The 18,749-nt window shown below is 38.1% G+C and overlaps 1 protein-coding gene across 3 annotated transcripts in view; it reads left to right on the forward strand.

The window, feature by feature from the left end:
* SMPD3 (sphingomyelin phosphodiesterase 3) overlaps positions 1–18,749 on the forward strand; it is a 102,052-nt gene that overhangs the window by 46,574 nt on the left and 36,729 nt on the right. Inside the window, exon 1 of one of the 3 annotated variants that reach the window (XM_053952637.1) lies at positions 12,244–12,295. The exons of the other annotated variants lie outside the window; for them this stretch is intronic. The gene's annotated coding sequence lies outside the window, so the exon portion shown is untranslated. Of the gene's footprint in view, positions 1–12,243; positions 12,296–18,749 lie in introns of those variants that run through there. 3 annotated transcript variants of the gene reach the window in all.

The raw sequence follows: 18,749 nt of genomic DNA on the forward strand, positions 1-18,749 counted from the left end.
AAGCAAAGATGGAGACTTATTTAAGCTACTGACTTCTAAGGAGATGAGAAAATCCCACTTTCAATGCTTTGTGTGGGGGGAATTCTTAATTACAAGAAACTTGTTGCTCTTTCTGTAGAGGAGAAACAAAGGACCAGCTTGTAGTGTTGGAAAAGTCAGAGGTGTAACACTAACTCACTTCCCTGGTGGCTTTCTAGCAAAAACATTTTTAAAGGCATTTGAGCACCAAACTGTTCTTTGTGCCTTTGAAAAATCCCTTGTGTGAAATCAAGCGTGATTTAGAAAGGCTTATCATTTGGAAAACCTTTGATAACACCTCATACGGATTTCACAATTTCAGAACAAACAATCTTAATTAATTCTTAATAGCAACCTGCTTACAAACTCACTCCTGCTCTCTCAAATGCATTCTTAGTAAAGAGAAGGCCACAGTGAATGTTTGCATACCTGATGTGGATCCCTGAAAAGGATGAGTTGTGAGCAGTGCACCCTGAAAGAGGTGCCTGACAAAGAGCAGTGCTTCAGATCCTTGTTGACTGTTACACAAATGTGTATTAAATCTTCCAGAATTCATCTCCATATTTATTCCAAACTGGATTTGCTGCTGGTGCTTTCCTTCATGTTTCCTTCCAAGCTTATTCCTACCTTCTAAACCATGCTGCCTTGGATCCTTGCTGAAGTCATTTGTTTCCTTGGCATCACATCTTAGTGGTGGTTTGTGTAGTCAGGGTTGCCTATCAAGTTGCAAGTTCTTATCAGTCTTGAGCTCCACATCACCACATAACTCCATGAAAGTCATTCCATGGAATATGCACAGGAACAATTGCTGCTCCTGGGGTACAAACTGGGTTTCCTAGTACAAAATCAGCTGTGTTGTTCCCTTATAATACTGGATCCATGGGGATTCCTTGTGAGGCCAGTCCCTGGCTGCCACCCTGATGGGGCAGTAAGAGAGTTGTTGCTGCAAAAAGGTGTAAAGCCTTTGAAGACAAGATGTAGATCATAAAACAGTGATGGGAAGTGCTCTTCATGTGCTCATCAAATACCCATCTCCACACAAAAATACATCTTGGTGACTATTTTTAGAATCATCATGTCCAATAAAATGTCAGGTTTTTATGTATTTCATTTATTTTCAATAATCCTACTTCTGCTGCTGCAGATCTGGGGGAGAGATGCTGCATTTATACCTTTGCTTAATGATAAAACTAGCGTAATCTTCTGATTTCAGAGCTTGTTAACACAAACTGCATTTGAAAATGGTAATTTTCCTTTAGTGAAACAGTGTTAATGGGGCTAAAACTTGCTTGGTAGCTGCATGACATTTTAAAGAATTTTGTGATTTTTGTGTGCCATGTGGCATCAGTTTACAGTACTCAGTGTCCTTTTTAAGGAATGCAAGACTAGAAGGGACCATCTGGGTTATCAAATACAAAGCCTCACAATTTCAGGCAGGGAGAAACAGACCTGGTGCAGAAAGGCCCACAGAGTAGTTTTCTTTCAAGCATCCTCCCTTGCCAAATACAATAAAGTCATTCCCAAACCCTTACAACAAAGTAAAAAATATTTTTAATTAAGAAGAAAGAAAACTACCATGTCAGGTTTTATCAAGGCCAAAAAGAAAAGCTGAAGTGTAATGAATTGCATACAAGTTGGGAGAAAAGAAAGAGCACTTACAATTAACAGAGAACAGGATTCAGAAGGGTTGCAAATTCTTCCGGTTTACTTATTGCCAAGTGCATTTCTAAGAGCAAAAATGAGCACTACTTGGCACACAGGTTGTGTATAAATCTCCTACCAATTTGGAAGGGACACCAAAGCCTACTGAAGCATGTTTGTCCAAAGCACAGCGAAGTATGATTCTGAGATAGAAGGAACATTTCATTTGATGGGAAAAATTATCTTTACCTTCATCTTTAAGAGAAATATAAACTAACAATTATGAATAGGTAGTCTAGTAGTGCAGCTATTCATTGTAAGCAATTTTTAGTGGTTTGATTTAAAGTTAATTTTGAAAAACAGCATCTTTTGTTCAGAGAAAGGAACTGCATGTTACCATAACATTATGCAGATCAGCTGCCATTACAGTAGCATTTATTTTAATAGGAGGAGGTTTTCCTGCTGTGAGGGGGACAGGCAGTTGTTTAGTTCCTTCTTGAGTGCAATTCTTTTTTCTGTCTTAGTGTCTCTTGGAAGATATATCCTTTTTCCATATCTGTGAGACAGTGAACAGGTGTATGTATACTTAATGTATCTGGAGTTTCTTAATCCACAGGGGCATGTACTATACTGAATTAATCTCCAGAAGAGAATTACACAAGGGAAATTCCTCTTCCCTGGCCCTTTTTCCTTCTCGAGAGAGATATTAAGGATTAAGTATTTTTTTTTCTTTGCATATTATCTGTGCTTACTTTAAATTAATTTTTGCTGCTTTTATGAAGGTTTTGTATCATAAAATAAAAATAATTTAATACTATGAAGAAGTGTGAACTGGGAGTGTTAAATATACACCACAGTGAATCCACCAGTTCTTTACTGCAGCTTTTACATGAGTAATGAAAAAATAGCTTAACAGTTCTGCTTATCAGTATTAATATATGCAAATACATCCAGGGATGTTGGTGCAGACCTACATGCTCATCAGTTCTTAGAGAAGAAGTCTTGGGTGAGCAAAGTCAGGAGTGTGGTCAGCATGGTGCAGGGTAAGTTCCCTCCTGAGGATGAGTTTTCCAGTGCTCCTGATTGGTTTCTGTCAGGTGTCCCAGCTCCTGCCTGTGACCAACTCCTCTAGCTCTTATTTAGATTTAGTTTAGGTAAAACTTTACTGATTTGATTTTGCCTAGCAGAGACTGAAAGATTTGTTTCTAAGTGTCATGATTAATTTATATAGTACCAATACTTATTCAATTTACAATATTAATAAATTACCTAAAAATGTAAAAAAATCCCATTAAACATACTACCATACAATTAGAACAGCAGGAAGGAAAGTTACTTAATAACTTTGTAGATGGAAACAGAAATTTTATTTAAAATAATGAGGGTTACCTCATGTTTCCATAAAGCCAGTGCACAATATAGGAAGTACAGAACACTAGATAATACATTCCAGAATGTTAAGAGGTAGAAATTTAAAAAAAATAAAGCAGAATAAATAACAAAAGTAAATTTAAAAAATTTTAAAATATCCCTGTGTATGTCTCCAGTGTTTGTGGAGTTCTGATTTTTTTTCTTCTTAATGCAAAATGTTTCTGTCAAGGCAGATTCTTTCCAAACCCATGCAAAGAAATAGATTCAGATTCTGTTTCATCTCTCATGCACTGTGTAACTTCAATACTGGTAGGGATTTTTTGCCTGTTACTATCTACATCTGGTTTAAAAACTGCCCTGTTGGAGAAAAAATTCTGGTTAGCATTTCCAGTGCAAGCACATAAAACAAAAAGTCTGATAAACAATGCACACCCCTGAAGACCTAAAAAATGCTGAAGAGCATTTAACACAGAATTTCTGAGTGATATTGCAACAGCATTGTTCCTGTGAAAGGCAGCAATATCCTGCTGGTTAAATAAGCAGCATTACTGCCTTGTTGGGAGCTTCTTGCATTATTTTTATGAATATAATATTTCTTGCTTCTTTTTTGTTGTTTCTCATTGTTTCTGTTGCTTTGCTATTTGCATGCAAAGGGTTACCTATTGCTAAGTTACCCTCTTCTGTCTGCAGGAGACAGGGAGCAGCTTTCAAGAATCACTTTGACATAATTTAGTAGATTGTGCTGACTGCTAATGGTGTTTTAAATTTTATCTTCAGTATCTCAGGGTGCGATACTAAATATGAGCTGAAGAGTTTCAGCACACTCAGACTGAACAAACCTTCTCTGGTTAAAACTGAAAACCCCAGAAGTGACTGAGAAGCACCTTTGAGCAGACAGAGCCCTGCCCCTAGGAGATAACAACGAGAGATAACGAGGCTGGGATAAGTTGACTCTAACATTTATGTTTTCCCTCAGTAAGATAGAGAAAGAATTTGGAAGAATTAATTTCTTTTAATTCCTTCTTCTATATACTGTATTTCCACGTGCAATTAGATAGAATTAATTTTGAAAGAGTCATTCTGGATCTGTGCATTTGCACAATGGTCTCTGCTCTTTTGGTAGCTGAACTGTCAGCTGGCTGTCTTTGCTGAGAAGCTGGTGAGTGCAGGTTCAGTTACCAGGGGCATTATGAATCAAGGGATGATGCAATTCTACCTCAAGAGTCTGATCTTTCTGGGAATGCATTTCTAAGAAGTCCTCAGAGAAGTCCTGAAAGGTGAAGATTGCCCTACAAGAGACAAAGCCTAGCTGAAGGAATATGAGAAATAATTGTAGCCCTAACACAGCAGCAGGTAGCTGCTGCATGAATCTGTTTTTCCCTTAGCCCTTAGGTCATTGCAAGTGATGCTCTTCAATCTGTTTCTGATGACAATTCACTGGAGGAGTCCAGTGTGCGTCTTTACAGTGAAAAATATGAATATGCTGAACGCTTCCAAATGGTTCTTTGGGGTATGTGTATTTATTTACTTTGTCAGAATTTGTTTTAGGGGGTGGGAGTGGGAAGCTGAGAGTAGATAACAGTAGATGTCTTTAATGTGAAATAGTTATGGCTGCTGTGAGCTGCTGCTCCTAGTGTGAGCCTTCTCTGTGATCCAAGCATAGCATCTGTCTTCACTGTATTCTGCATTTGCACTGACAAAATGATTCTGAACTTAGGATCAATAAGCTGAGAGAATTAGTCATTATATATGAGTACTGTGTTTTTTCCCAGGGAATTTAATCAGTAACACCATACACAATTAATTTGAACAAATCTCAGCAGGGTACAATGGGATCAGGAGCAAGAATATATTCTTAACAGTCAGGCAACACCTACAATAACTGTTCAGATTAAAATTAGAATTTGAATTAAAATTCAAGTGATGGCCATTTGCCTTTAACGAATTTCTTGGAAATAATCACTGCTGAAGTACATATTAAGCCCTTTCATTAACCTCTAGAAGAATGCCTCTAAGTGTTGCTCCTTGGCTGAGATGTTAATATGCTAGTCATGCTGATGACCTGTTCACAAAAGCTGAATTACCAGCTGCACTTGCATTGATCTACAGATGAAGAGTGCTATTTCAGAGCTATGGTGTTCTCCAGCTACAACTGTATGCAATTATTTGAGTGATAATACAACAAACATTAATTATGTTGATGAAAATGCATCCATTTTTAATATGATGAGTATGAAATATATGATTTTATATATATGGTGGGAAATCTTATACAATGAATAATAATTTTTTCATCAAAGGCACCAAAATAGACAGTTACTGCACTCATAAAAGGCTATAGTGAAGGGGTGAGACACAGGGCAAGAAATTGACTGATCTCAGTGGGGAGAGTTGCTTGAGTAGCACTGCACAGCTCATGAAATAAAACTGCCTATTTTCAGAGGACAGCTTCTCTTCAGGTGTGCTGACTAGCTGAGCTTCACAGCTCATGGGTCCTGAGCAGGGAGGTGCCTCCCAAGCAGACTGTGCCTCAGCCCGAGGTGCATGGCAGCACAGAGCTCAGGCAGCACTGGCAGACGGGCAGTGAACCAGCAAGGGCACACAGAGGCTCAAAAGCTCCTGTAGGGGCAGGTGGCAGGTGCAGGAGCAGAACTTCACTCTGCTCTGGGCCTTTGCTCCTGCTGCTGGGAGGTTTCTGGATCACTGTGTGTGCCTGTGGTGTGCACTGGGCAAGGAGGCAAAGGCAGGGGCTGAGCTGGGAGCGTGGCTGACACAGATGTCAGAAATGCTGAAGCACACCTCAAGGTTTCGAATCACTGCTTTGTCCTGTGCTGCCTGCCATAACCTGGTCATTACTCTGGCCATGATGTTTATCCTCCTGATACAATAGAAGAAAATAATGCAAATTCTGTAAATTTACAGTGTTGGGTTTCTGTGGAGAGGTCACCCTTTGTTTTGGCCTGGCAGTCCAATTAATAGCAGTGATGGAATTAACTGTCTCTTCGAGATGAAAGCTAGTGATGAGACACATCTCTGATTCGTTCTTGTAATATTTCTCTTTAATTTAGCATATCTTGAAGGTAGGGTTTTAAGCCTAAAAGCAGGTAGGAGTGCTATGTTGAAAGCAGACATATGCTGTGTAAAGACAAACAAGTGGAAACAAGGTGTATTAGCAGCACTCATGTTTGTGTGCATTAAAAGAAAACCGTGAAACAGAAAATGTTAGGCAGAGTTAAAAAGAAAGGCATGTTGTAATATATGGGCTTCCTTCTGTGTGAATGGCAAAGTATTTTGTTGGTGATTAGTTTTTACTTGTGTAGTTATACCTGACCTGTTCCTGTTGGGGGAATTTCCCTAAAATAATAGTAATAATAATAATAATAATAATAATAATTCAGTTATACTCCCAAAATATGAAGAAATATAAATAATTCAAAGGATTTTTATAATGAAAAAAAGATGTGGTCACAGCCCATAGGGAAAAAGAAATGGGACAAATATGCTCAATGCTTGGTACATCACTAAAAACTAGGGCCAATAGGTTTGTATCATAAAACAAAACAGCTGAGTCACACATCTTGTGTTGTGATTACTTTTAGTATTTGATGGGAAAGTTTCCTAGATTATCTATTTGTAAATAAGAGTTTTTTTCATTGTAAAAAATGTCTGTAACGTCTGTCCTAGCCTCACCATATGAAACTGAAATGGCAGTAGATAACCCTCATCAGCTTCCAGCCTCCTTGTATGAGGCACAGTATCAAATAATCCTCAACTGTTCCTCATTCAGTATTACTTGAGTCCTTTACTCTGAGATTTATCTTAAAATAGAGTAATGGTACTGATGAGTGTTAATCTGCTTTTCCAAATATTTTTCAAAACATATCCCAAGATTACAAAAGAAGGTTTTCTTCTGTGCCCCAGTGGGGAAGTTGCTCGTAAGGTCCATGCAGGGGTAGAAAAAAGAAAAAAAATAGAAAAATTAAAAATTACTTTTAGAAATTTCCCCTCAGAAAGCCAATAAACCTTTGAGTTATTTCAACTTTTCAAATATTATACTAAGCCCAACATAGTAGAGAAATGGCTTGGGTTGAGCTCTGTCCTGCAAAATAATCACTGTCTGTGCTGCCTGGAGTATTTTGGAGTTTGAAGTTCCTGATCTTTTTTCCTCTACCAAGTCAAGTTTTCCTTTGTAGTACTTCTTTCCCATGGCTGTTGCCACAAATAGATAGTATGAGTTTCTTCAGAGACTGACACTGATTGTAGCTGATTTTGGCATTCTTGAAAAGCCACAGCTACAATCTGAGAAAGGGTTTGTTGCAAATCTCTTGTGTGGATTGGTGGGTATGAGCCATTGTAGGTGGACTTGGTGAAGAACTTTGGTGAAGAAAATAGGCTCCTAACTTAACATACACTGGGAACTGTGAAGTATTTTACATAAAAAGTCATGTATAAATATGTGTTACATAACCACAGCAAGCAGCTGTGATGGAGCTTCTGAGGGGCCTAGGACAGGCAGCGCCCACAGCCTGCTGGAGAGATCAGTGTCAATTACAAAAGCAGTTGTTTCCCCAAAATTTGTTTGTCAGAGTTCTTGCAATTGAAAAGAGGGATGAATGTGATAAAACAAGGCAGCTATTTGGTTTCCAAGAAATATTCACAAACATAGAATTAGTGCTTTTATTTGTTGTTGTTCTGCTTTGTTTTCAGATAATGCTGCAGGACAGAAAATACTGGGTTGTAGAAAGTGGAAAATCATTTAAGATTTTATTTTATGTAGAAAATGGAAAATTACTTAAACCTGCATTTAAGTTACAGTTGCTTTCAAAGAACACCTCTGATCTGGAGGAGTGGGTTTGGAATGGAAGTGAATTTGCTTTGAATTTACTTCTATTCACACCTTCCTTTCTTCTGTTAGTTGCTTATAATTTCATTGATGTATGTACCAGTGGTGTATATAAAAACATGGTATGTTAATGACATAATTAATATACCAAGCAGCACATGAAGGCACCTTGACAGGCTTGTGGTTTACCAACACTGGTTTTACAAGATTAGGCTGGAGCTCTCTGACTGCCTGATGTGAGTTGTTTACTCAGTCTCTCATAATGCTGAAAATCAAGTTGTTGTCAGCTGAGGGAGCAGCAAAGTGTTACCATCTTCAGTGCTTACCAGTTGGGCTTCTTTGCCTTAGTGAGCCGGTCATAATTTTCAATTAGTTTAAGGATAATAAATTCAGAGAGCAATTTTGATCTCAGCTACAAAATTACTTGTTTAAATGCTTAAGACAGTTGGAGACACAAAGGAAAAATTATTCATACATAGAAAAAAAAAAAAAAAACCAACCCAGAACACAAACATTTTTAAATTTAGTAGAAGAGATTTTTGTCTTTGAAGGTTGAAATGACTGGATCTTGCAGGTAATGGCCTTACAGCTTTTGGCCAGTAGTCCAGTCCATCCCAACAGATCAATAATCCTTTTAAGCAGAGTGAACAGAGTAACCAGCTGGCAGTGCCAGTGTTCTGTGCCAGCTCAGTGACCTCAGCCCAGGCCCTGACCAGCCTGATAACCCTTACTACAAAATGCAGCAGCAATATTTAAGGACTTTGTGGTGGTTTTGGCTGTAGGGTGAATGAATGTGGCCTGTAAATGAAAGCCTTCTGCTCCCTAGGAGAAGGTGATTCATTTTGGAGTGGCTGTGTGGAGTGTGCTGTTCCCCAGGTGTCTCTGTGATAGCACTCTGCTATTCCAGCTAGGGCAGCTATGTCTGCTGATCAGGTTGAAGTTGTTGTCCTTTTGTGTGAGAGGTTTGCTGTTTAATTACATAGACATAAGTGATTTCTTGTCACCTGTAGTCAAGGCACAGCGGAATTTGAAGTTCTGCTGTGCTTGCTGTACAATATAGTTTTATGTCACTTACACAAGGCCTCAGGTCTCCTGATTTAGCAGCTTAACACCTGTCAGATTCATAGAACAAAGTCAGAATAAAAATTAATGTTCTCTTTTGTGAATTCTCTTCACTAGAGGTAATCCAAAGGCTTTATTTCTTCAGTTTTGCTGGTGCATTTACTGCACATAACAATAATTATCTGAGATAAAAATCTACCGTACTTTGACTCCCATTGATAGTGAAGCTCATTACACCCCCATTATAATTATTACCCTCTTTATGTATACCTTGTTAAACACTTCAAAAGCTGGCATCCAGGGAATGCTGTTTTAAGAAACTATTTAAATGATCAGGATGAATTATGTAAGATATTAAAAGTATGTTCCTTCTGCATCACTTCAAATCTTACAAAATTTGGGGTGCATAATAATCAGAATTATACAAATAATATTATTCTGTCTAACAGTTCTCTGACACTTTCCCAGTATGCATTTGCTTCACTAATGCAAATTTATCTCTGGGAGCAGTCCTACTAAAGGCAGTATAGGAGTAAAAGCCATGGCTAATAAACAAAGGGTATCTCTGCCTGCAATACTCAAGTAAATGTATGTCTTGAAAAGTGTATCACAGGCTATGGGCAGCCAGGAGAAATAGAAATGCAACTAATAGCTAATAAGGATAATTACAAAAACCTCAAACCCCAAACATTTGTGTTTTATCAGTGAAGCTGTACCATTCAAGACACGGACTCTTGGCTCTTGGTATGTGACAACTTCAGCTGTGTAGTGGGGATCAGTTAAACCAAAGCCACAGAGATTACCACTGTCAGAAATGTTACTTTTCACAATTTACACCTTTTTCCTTGGCATTTCTTTGGCAACTGTTCTGTGACATGCAGGAGATAATGCAAACTTAGACTGAAATATGATTTTCATTTCAGTGCTGAAGAGCTTCACTTCCAAGAACACAGCATTCAATATATGAAAGCCTGTTTTTCTATTAAAGACAATTGAATTTTTAGAAATGTATTTCTGCTCTGCAAAATGACTCTTAAAAATTGAATTCTGAAGTGAATCATAGGGCAAAATGAGTTTATTTAATAGCAGGACAAGACTATGTTGGTTTGGAAAATGTAGCAAAGGTCTCTACAGTTTAGGCATTGCTATTGACAGTTCTTCTGTGTGGATTCTCTACTGTTTAGCAGTTGCATGAACCTGATAATTTACACAGATATTTTACATGCCTGAGGATGCTCTTTGTAAATAATGGACTGCAGAGTTAGTCCAAAGAATGAAACAGACTTGACAAATACATCAATGCAGGTCTTGTAAAACCAAACCCCTATTTAACTCACTATGGTTAAATTGGTTGTGAAGAGTTTACTAAAACCAACCTTTTAAAAATAGTTTGTTGCTTGTACTGTGAATATGCATCAGAGATATGGTTAAAAAAAAAAGGGGGGGGCAATTTAAAACATTTTCAGACCATATTTGGACCAAATTTTAATGCACTTCATTTTTTATCCCCCTGGAATAGCAGTATCTATCCATAGTAATTTTTTGCTGAACCATTGCAACAGTAAAGCTTACCTGAGTGAGTGAAAGAAGCAATAAGATCTAGGATGTTTGCTTTGCATCCTAAAACTAATACTGAGATCAAGTTGTTTATACTGGAGGTAGGCCCAGGTCTATTTTGGAATCATCACTTCTGATCCTCTACAATTTTGTTATTTGGACTGAGATCTTATTTAACTTGTCTTATATTCAAGTGCATGAAAAGATCATGCATGGAATGCCATGCATGAAAATCTAATCTGGAAATACCACACATTTGTGCACACAGCTTCTGGTTATTTATTAAGGAGCAGCTGTTTCAATTAAACATTTTACTTTTGGTCACAATAAAAAACTAGTAATAGTTTGACTCAGTTGACATTTTTAAAAGCATATTAAATATTTAAACATTTTTTTTTCTGCTGATGGCTTAGAGAAGCGTCTAGTTACTTCATTTTTTGGTGATCACATAAGAACACTGCAGAAGGTATTTTTAGATGTAAGCTAACACTCTGTCCCTCTTCTGGATATAGGAAACTTTCTGATTTCATTCTAGTTCCAAGAGTAAATAAAAAATGGGGTGTGAAATGAAATATCTGTATATTGCTCTGATCTTTAAAACGCATTTAATAACAGAAAAAACTACAAACATTTGCTGTATTTTTAAGGAAATAAAAGTCCACAGGATAGTGAGGTGAACTTTGTATCCCTATATGCATACCCCACTAAAGTAGCTGCTCATTTGCACTCATTCCTTGTTTTTATTCTTTTAGATTTTTGCCAGATTCTGTTACTGGGTTATGCTACTCTCTTGATTTAGAAGTGGTAGAATGTTGGCTGTTTAGCCTAGCTTCTCTTGTTTCTTTTCTAAATATGGACCACTTTGATTAACAGCAGTACAATTTTGATATTTCAGGTGTGTTATGGATTAAACATACATTTGTATACTACAAAAAACAAGATTACCCTTTATTCTTGTTTTTCCACAGAGATATAAAAGCTTCTGGCTCAGAAATAAGATTCCCCTCTCCCTATCCCACCTCAAATTTTGTGTTCACTTTTTTCTAGCAAGTCCTTTCCCAACTCATGCAAAAAAGCAGTGATGTCTGAAGAGCAGCAATCTCTGAAACCTGGAACCTGAAATGTTGAAAGTGTCGAGGCATGAGCCAGGATCTGCTCTGCCACTAGAAAATATGGGAGACTCTTGGGCAATTTAATGTAGAATGCCAGAAACCTGGTTCTTATCAGGCAATGTCAGAAGACTTCAAAGGTTGCTTTGTGGCTGAACATTGCTCCCTGTGCTGTAACAGTGAGGCATCCAGAACACACTGAGCATATTCTCAGTTTGTCAGGATGTCTTGGAAGGTGAGGAGGAAGGATCAGCATTTTCTGCGTAATGCAATGGTTAATAAAAAGTGAAGGAAATTTTAGGACATGTGGGAAACATATTGCAGTCTTTCTGTTTTGCGTTCTTGTGAGAGTCCAAAAGATTTTTTTCAAGAATGTCATTTTGGCATTTCAAAAAAACATTGCAGGGTTGTGGCGTTCCACCCTGAAGGGAAGGGAAGCACCCAAGATTTGTATATGCCCGTGGTTGAAAAGGAACCACAAATATCAGAGGCTTTTAAAAAGACAGTTTTATTGGTAAATTATACATTTGGCATGGAAATTGGTATGTTAGTCCCTTATCTTCTCATGTAAACACAGGGGTGGATTTTGAATAAAGGGTAGCGTGAAAGAGAGAGGGAGAGACAGAAAGATCACCAGTGCTGGCTCCAGCATTGATCCAGCACCCTGGGATGTGCACACCAGGGCTCTGTGGAGGTAGGTTTTTATAGCTATGTTTCCCTACCCTGGAGGTAACTTTCTCTCTGTCTGTGCAAGCTGTTACAATGTGCAGTTCATTCTCCTTGGCGTGTCTGGAAATGGGTCAGAGCCCCTTGGGGGTCAGGGGCGGTCTTGTTTCCCCCTACTGAACCAGCCTTTGGTCCATGTCTGCTTCTTGACCTCAATCCCATGGCTGTGCTACGCTGTGCTTATTCCCAGGACCCAGAACAAGGACATTTGTCCCAGAAAAGTACTGCCCTACCTCCCTTGTGGCCCCTTCTGCAGCCCCATCCCGTTGTTTCTCTCAGCATGTCCTTGCCAGCGATCCTTGTTGGCTCCGTAGCTGCCGGTGTTTGAGACCTGCAGTCAGCCCCTCGTCCCCAGCCTTCTGCAGGGCTGTCTGTACAGATGTGTAGCAGCAGAATGTGTGGTGAGGCACTAGATTTTTGACATGGGTCTTTTTAGGTGTCCCTGTTCTCCCAGAGCTGCCCAGCCTAACAAGGAGGAGCGTGTTACTGTGGAGTAGCCAGAGAAGCCTCGTAGTTAGAACAAGCCATGAAGCTTCCTGGAATAAACCTGGAAAAAATCTTCTCTCTGCTTTCTTAGGCGTGGTTTTAAGACAAGTCACCCCATAGATCTTGTGGTTTTAAATAATTCATTCTTGAGTATTTGAGAGATCAGTAGCTTTGTAATATCTGAGCTAAATTTAGCTATGCTTTATGTGAAGATGGCAACAAGTGTTCTTTTAGAGTGCTAAGTGATTGGATGGGATAATTAAAAAAAAATCACATATTGCTTTCTGTCTTTTATGTGTTACTCTGTAAGAAGAAAATATGAGAGGATTGGCACACTTTAGTCTACCAGTGTATTGCAGTGACATGAATTTATAAATAAGTAAAATATTTTTGCTTGAATTTCCTATCACATTTGAAAAGCTGCAAGTGTCAAGTGCTCTGGGTTGGTTTTTATGTTGGTGGGTTTTCTTTTTTTGTAATGAGAATTTTAATAGATGTGTGTTTGGCTGTATGAAAATATGCAACAAAAGTACTCAGCCTATCTTGGGGCAATTTGATTGTAAAAAGCTTGAGTTTGAATTCTTACATTTTTGTCAGAGTGGCTTGACATAGAAGCAAGTTTTGGGGGAAGGGCTTGGTATTTATGTGTTGAGTTTTGAGCAATGCTGGGGTTTTTATGATTACCACCATACAGTTAGATCTCTGGGTCCTGGGGAAATACGCCTTTGTCAGTAGAGCTGGAAAATGTGAGTTAAGGAGTCTACTTTTGGGGTTTCCATGAAAACTTATCCAAGTTACAAAGGTTCTGCTTTTCCAATTTTCCATAAGTAAAACATGAATAAATGTACTTTCATTTTCTTTATAAGGGTACCTGTGTTTTAATTCAGGCACATTGTATTTTAATTTCCTTTGTAAAGTATTTTGAGAATTGTAGGTAAGCATTTTTTATAGAGGAACAGACATTTATTGGCAGGAATTTGTCTTGGATTTACTGTAGGTTAAGGTAACTTTTATTTGGCACCTTTAAGAACAATTTCAACAGTATAAAAATATCCACTCTGGGGAAAAATGATTACTCTATACTTCTATTGGGCTGTCATGGAGTAACCAGAAGCCTGGAGGCTCAAAGTGCAGCTTGAGAAAGTACAGCTTTTCATTTTACAGGGAGTCTGTGCCCCTGATAATTTATGGGCAAGGCATGGCTGTAGTCAGACCTCTGTAGGATTTAGATGGTGAAAGATGAGTAGGGAAAATTTTATCTCCACTTCTGTCTTGTGCACCTAAAGCCAATATTGTTCCATCTCACTGGGTTTTGTTAAACAAACCATCTACAAGGATCAGATTTATTTAGCCATTATTGAATTACTCCAGCTCCTGTAAAATACGAGGCTAAAGAACACTAAAAGGTGATTTTGTAAATAGAGCCCATTCTGTTTCTATTGTATAAACAGAGCTTAGTGTCACAGATTCATATTTTTGTAGGCTGCAGTTGTCTCACTACTGAAGTTCACCAAATAAGGTCTCAAAACAGAGTGTTTAGCTTTCCAGGTGCTGAATGAGATCACCAAGTGGTCAGATGAACTTTTTTTGTCTATATCTTGCCTGATAGCAAAGCTTTTCTGAAAACTTAGAGCCCTCTGTATTTGCAGTTATTTTCATCTATCAATATGCTATTGATTCTACTTCTGACCAGTTCCCAAGGCCATAAATAAGAATTGATAATTTGGAAATATGTGATTGTCCCCTGTACAAGAAGAGACAGTTCTGCTGACTAGGAATTTTTCGTATGAATTCTGAAGTAGTTACTTTAACAATGCACTCAAATTTATATTTTAAAGTAATGTCCTTGCAGATCAGAACTGACATTGGTTGCTGTTACTTAGTTTGCATAACCATGATATTTTTAGAGGCATTCGTGGCATTGGCCCCTCTAAAATACAACAGAAACTGTCAGCCTGCTTCTATTTCCACTGAAATAAAAATAATTGAAGTAAGTTTATGGAGTCCAGATTTTTAGATGAGTCTTCATGCCCTCCAGTGAAGTAGAACTAAATGCCCTTGTAAAAAGTTCCCACATGGCTTGTGTTTGATTAGTTAGCTGATGTTCACAGGCTGGCACTGGTGCACTCACAGAATGCACAAAGCTTTGGAGGTGTATTTCAGAATTTGGAGCTGTGCTGGTGAAGTTTCCTGGGTTTGGGTCGGGTCTCCAGGGAGCAATTAATACAGCTGGTGTGTAAACACAGCATTCACTGCTGGGAGTGCAATTTATATGTGTGGAGTAAAGAATAAACCTCTCCTAGGCTTGAGAGATGTGATGTGGCCCTTCTGCATTTATGACTCTGGATGTAAGTTTTGAGCAGGTATTGTTGTGTCAGGGTAGACCCAGTGTTGCTTGCAGGAATTTGAAAGCTGATTGTTTCTGCAATAATGCATTCAGATTCAATTTTTCATCGATGTTGAATGAAAAAGGGGACAAAACTGACATGTTTTAACACTTTTCAATGGGTTATAATTGTTAAGATCTTTTTTTAACCGGTGTTTCCACACATTAGGATAATTGAATTTATACTTTTTTTAAAATTAAGTTTAAAACATAATGCAATTTATTTAGGTAGCAGAAGGTGTGTGGGTATTGTTTTTGGCCTAGATTCAGCTCCCTTAACCTGTGGTTAATAACAGCACCAAATCTCCTTCAATGTACAGCTTTTAGAGCCATTCAGAGAGGGGCATCACTGACATTCCAAGGGTTCCTTAAGAAAATTTAACCCAAGTGCTTGATCCTTCCTTGTGTAGAACACAGATTGCACCATCACAAGTCTCCTCCCTCAATATACCAGAGACCTGAGCAGCTCCCTGGACTTGTAGGGGTGCTTGGGGTTGTTTTCTGCAGACATGTGCTCAACTGCTGACATCTCTGCTATTCAGGGAGACTTGTAAATTCACACTTCTTAGTCTTTTAGTTTTTACAGGTTAGCTCAATTAAGTTAGACATCTTGTTTATACTGATTCTTGCTGGTTGCCTGCCTATGGACAAATAGAAAAGCTGCAGAGCAGCCTGGCAGTGTTTGATGACCTTCTTTAGAAAGGAGGGAGAGAGTTTAGGCAGAAATTGGTAAATGAACATTGCAATGGCAAGTCTGCAAAAACACTGTCCTCCTTCCCTTCTTGTCCTGCCAAATCCTTAGTTTGAATGGATTCTGCTTTATTCATCAGTACCAGTGATTCACCAAATTCAGCTTCTCATACCAAGAGAATCCATGTTTTTACTAAGTTTTTACAAAGATTTTCCTAAGCTGTAAATTGGTACTGATTTAAGTGGCAGTTAAGGTGAGCCAGTAAGTTCTACTTAAATTCCCTTAGCCTGCATTGTGAACTCCTTCATGGAATGAGTCCCAGCCAGGATGACAGGATTTCAGTTAAAACATCAGGCTGTGAAGTGTTCACAGGGGAACAAGAAAACATCTTCATTAGAGCCACTGACCCCTTGAGATGGCTGCATCTCTGTAATTACAGTCATGTAATCAAGCATGGAAAGCAGTTCACGTGGTTTTGGCCTTTTGGAGTAGGTTTTTTTCCAGAAGGTTAGTTAGCTGTTGAACTAGACTCTAATTAAAAGCATGTATAAGAATAATCAGGGGAACAACACTGAATAAAGGAAGGAAGATTTTATGAAGTGTGTCTGGGAGGAAAACCAGATGAGAACAATGAGGAAAGCAAAAATTAAGTTGTGGTTTGTCTAATAGGCCTGAATGACGTGAGAGCCTGAGTGAGAATTCCCTCAGTTACCTCAGATCTTCATTTCACCTGTGCTCAGTTACAAACACCGATTTTTGCTGTTTCACATGGTGTAGTGGGACCATTTTTGTAAGATTGTTTTCTCTGATTCAAATTTCAATGACGATAAATCAAGGTAACAAAAAACCACAGCCTGAATAAACTGCTTTTCTAGAATTCATTTTTAGGTAAATATTGCTACAATTTTCACTGGAAACCAGCTGTCAGGATTCAAGACTCACTAGTTTTAATGAATATATGTAAATTATGATGTGAAGTTACCCATAGGGTAACTTTCCAAATCTGTTAGACACTGATCAGCATTTTTATCCTTTTTTTAAATAAATAACTGTTCTGCCAGTGGTTTACTTATAGTTTTAAAAATACAGTTGATATTACTATCACCTTTGAAGAAGTTTTAGTTGTCTGAATTTGAAAGTGTATTTTAGTTTCTAAGCAAAAGGAAGTTAAAACTTTTCTGACCATTTCTAGACTGTTCTCATAACACTATTATTGCAAGATTTGTTGTTTTTCTTCTGTTTCTCCTATCACTTGTTGACTTGTATTGTCCTTTATTTAGTTTGCAAGCAATACTGGAGGTAGAAACATCTCTTTTGATCTATGATGTCTCCATCATACTTCTGGGCATAATTATAATCATAAAAATCTTTGAAACCTTTCTGCCTGATGTCTTGTTATCACTGAAGTTGAGATGTTCTATACTGCCACCATAAAAAAAAATTAAATAAAGTCTATTTTTAGCCTTCAAACACTCACAAAGTAATAAAACCCACCAAACAACGCCGCTGTTTACGTCTTTGTAGCATACAAAAATATCTGTTTCATTGCAATATCTTAAATTCTCCCTTAATCTCCCAAACCCCTATGAATAAAGCATTGGATTACCAAGTAATACCCTTCATCACAAGGAATTAGGCACTTTAGCTTTAGGCTCCATCTAAACCGTTGCATTAGGAGCGATGTGACTGACGTCATGTTTTCCAAGTTCCCGTTGACTCACATGGTGCCTTCCCTCACCCCTTAGGATCTTGTTGAGATAAAATCTGTCTCTCATGACCCTCTTAATTCTCTTTTTTTGGGGTGGCTTTGAGGCACTAGCGCGCGTAGGATTTTCTAGCAAGGAGTAGGAAACTTAGTTCCTGTTTGTGTGTGTGCCAGTGAGTCTGTGCCAGAGCTTTGGCAAGCTTCGTGATTGCTTTCATCTGTAAGTTTAGTAAGTCACGATAATAATTTCCTTCCAAGAGGAGGGTTTTTAATGAGGACCTTGACGTGTCCATGTCTTCTGTCTGCAATATGCAAAAATTTAAAGGACATCCAGCTAATGATACCCTCTTCCCTTTTTTCCCAGCCATTATATTTTTGGTACCAGGGCTTTTGTACTTCTGTGTCATGGGTTGTGGGAATTCTATTAGAATTCATGGAATAAAATGCACGGAATACAGTTATTGCCTCCTCACTTCAGCAGGCTGGTAGTGAGAAATGCAGTCGGCACCTGGTCAAAAACAAAAACTCTTCTGATTTTGAAAGATGCTCTCCCTTTTTAAGGCAGAGGAAGTGTAGGAGTCACCAATGTGGCCTTGAACCACCATAGAGCCTTTAGTGTTTACAAAGAACCACGTTCTTGCTAAAAGTTGTTAAAACAAACCTCAGTCCAAACCAATTTGCTTCATGACATGTGCTGTGCAATCTTATCCCATGGAAAGATTGGTGATTCCATTCATTTTTCTTCCATTTTTACAAATACACAATAGTATGTTGGATCTACAGTAAGCATGAATTCCTTTTACATAGTATGTCTCCACAACCTGGATAATTGCTTTTGTGCAGCTGTTTTAGTTGGGTGTTTTATGGTTTGCTGGACAGCTTTATCTTGTAGATTTATCTTGTAGATAGATTATTGATACTGCAGTCCATAATAGAACTGGCAAGAGTTGTATTGAATGGATTTTTTTTTTTTTTTTTTTTTTTTTTTTTTTTTTTTTTTTTTTTTTTCTTCAGCACATCACTAAGCAGGCACTGACTGCTCTATCTACAAAACTGTCCCTTGGTTTCATGTTCCCCAGGGAGCTGTAACATCCTGTCATCATATGCTCAAGGAAACACCTATTGAAGACCTAATTAGGCAATTTTTTTATGGA

This window comes from Vidua chalybeata, chromosome 11 (genome assembly GCF_026979565.1).
Source record: "Vidua chalybeata isolate OUT-0048 chromosome 11, bVidCha1 merged haplotype, whole genome shotgun sequence".
In the NCBI taxonomy this organism is placed as follows: domain Eukaryota; kingdom Metazoa; phylum Chordata; class Aves; order Passeriformes; family Viduidae; genus Vidua; species Vidua chalybeata.